The sequence below is a fragment of the Babylonia areolata genome, chromosome 3, assembly GCF_041734735.1.
Source record: "Babylonia areolata isolate BAREFJ2019XMU chromosome 3, ASM4173473v1, whole genome shotgun sequence".
NCBI lineage: Eukaryota > Metazoa > Mollusca > Gastropoda > Neogastropoda > Buccinidae > Babylonia > Babylonia areolata.
In genome coordinates, this window is record NC_134878.1 from 15,438,901 (window position 1) to 15,441,400 (window position 2,500).

The following is a 2,500-nucleotide window of genomic DNA, read 5'->3' on the forward strand; positions in this document are numbered from 1 at the left end:
GTCTCTGGACCTTGCAAGTGGAATGAACTTCCTCTTTCGCTTCGTCAAGTCTCCACACTCAGCTCTTTCTAGTCTGGCCTTAAAACCCACCTCTTCCCAAAATTAGCCTCCCTTCCCTGCCTCTTCCTTTGTCTTCAGTTTTAGAGTAATGCATGCGTGTGAATGACTGGTGCGAAAGCGCTTTGATTTGTCTCTGCACAAGATTCAGCGCTATAAAATACCATATTATTATTATTATTATTATCATTATTATCAATGAAGTCTTTCATTTTATTCAATACATGTGTGTTCACTTTTTTATTTTTACTTTTTATCAAAAAGTAAATGACTAAAATGACTTCTGTAAAACGACTGTGTCCAAATAATTCTGAAACAAATGCTGCTTGATCAAGACTCCTGAGACATGTATTAGCTAAAATGACTCGTGATAAAAATGGATGCTAAAAATAGCCACACACACACACACACACACACACACACACACACACACACACACACACGATGAAGGAAGATGACGATAGACAAAGTGGTGGTGTCGAAAGAGAGGACACAGTGCAATAAAGACGCTCTGATGTTCTCGCAGTTAACGACAGCTCCTGCGTTAGTGGGAGTGAACTGCATCCATTTGTGCGTCCACGCGCGCGCACGCACGCGCGAGTGTGTGTATGTATATCTGTGTGTGTGTGTGTGTGTGTGTGTGTGTGTGTGTGTGTGTAGGTCTCTCTCTCGCTCTGTTTCTCTACATTTCTCTCTGTCTAGTTATCTATCTATATATCGGTGTGTCTCTGAAAACGTGTGTACACCTGTAAGAGGGAGACAGACAGACAGACAGACAGAGAAGAGAGAGAGAGAGAGAGAGAGAGAGAGAGAGAGATAGACAGAGAGAGAGACAGAACACTGAACACTGAACACTGAACACTTTAATGTCAATAGCTTTACAGCCCTAATGACATGGGGGTTCATAATACAAATAACAACATGCATCAATAGTAATAATATTGATGAAAACCAAAACCAAAACGAAATCAATCAATCTGTGCAACAAAGTGCAGTTCGACCATCCATTCAAAGTAATGGCATGTAGTGAGAAATAAAAACAAAAAACATATATAAATGTATAACATAATATTTTCCATATGAGAGTGACAACACAGATTTCACTTTTCACAATGAGCAACACCTGATACTATTTTATTATTGTTGAGTTTTTTTCGTCGCATGTTATTCGCTTCTGCAATATATTTTGCAAGTGACTGTAGTGAAGTTTCCTGATTTAAATTAAGCACTCCAAAAATATCTTCATACTTTGCTGAATTTGTTTTAAATACAACACATTTTTCTCGAATATCGTCATAAGCTTTACAACTAAACAAAAAATGTAACTCATCCTCCCTTGAATGCCCGCACATCGGACAAGGGGAGAGTAACGAGGGCTCAGTCTGAAACCACTTTTCATAAGCATTCAAACCAATCGTTCTCGTTCTAAATCTGGCGAGACTTGTTCGGTGCCACTTGTTTGTCACGACTGTGATATATTTTTCTGTTTGAAATATACTTTTAAAACTATAAAACCATCTATATTTCTCAGTGCTTTCCATTTTACCGTGCCAATTCTGTTTATATGAAGCAATTAGCCTATCTTTGAATTCTGAAACAAATCCTTCTACACATCCAACTCCCTGACACATCCACACAATCCCAAATCCATTTACAGTTAATGTCTTCTTTACAAAATATACCCAGTTTTCCTTCCCTCTCTCATGTTCATTTACTAACATTTCATACGCCTGCTTACATAATCTCGATGTGGGTAGCCTTATTAATTTTAACCAATATTTTATACATTTCACACATGATTTAATGTATAATGGGTATCTACCACTTTCTCCATATAATACAGTATTTGAAGCATGTAATGGAACATTTAAAAAACGTTTAATAGCTAATGTATGTACTTTTTCTAAATCTTTGTTATCAGAAAGTCCCCAAATTTCGGCACTGTATGTTATCATTGGTTCTATTTGAGTATCAAAAAGTTTCCAAAATATATATGAATCTATCGAGCCTAACTTACGTAAACACCTTAAGATTTCTATAACCCCCTTCTTCCCCTTTCTACAAATTTCTGCTACTGTCCTTGTCAAACTCAGCTTAGTTGTAAAAATCATACCAAGATACTTATAAGCATTAGTTACCTTCACTTCATCAGTTCCATAGTGCCATTTTTCATATCTAGATAAGTAACCACCTTTTCTAAACACAACTACATTTGTTTTCTCAAGATTAACTTTTAAAAATAATCTATCTGCTTCTTGCTTTAATATGTTCAGCTGATTTTGAAGTCCTATGGCCGTGTCAGACAAAAGAATTACATCATCTGCAAATAACATGAGAAACAGTTCAACAGCCCCAGGGATCATTTGAATCCCATGTCTTCCTTTTTTCGTTATCTCTCCTGCCAGTTCATTAATAAAGAACGAAAACATCATAGGGCTCAACA

At 36.6% G+C, this 2,500-nt stretch overlaps 1 protein-coding gene across 1 annotated transcript in view; it reads right to left on the reverse strand.

Moving 5' to 3' along the window:
• LOC143279765 (tetraspanin-18-like) overlaps positions 1-2,500 on the reverse strand; it is a 611,054-nt gene that overhangs the window by 260,636 nt on the left and 347,918 nt on the right. The gene's annotated exons all lie outside the window — the stretch shown is intronic.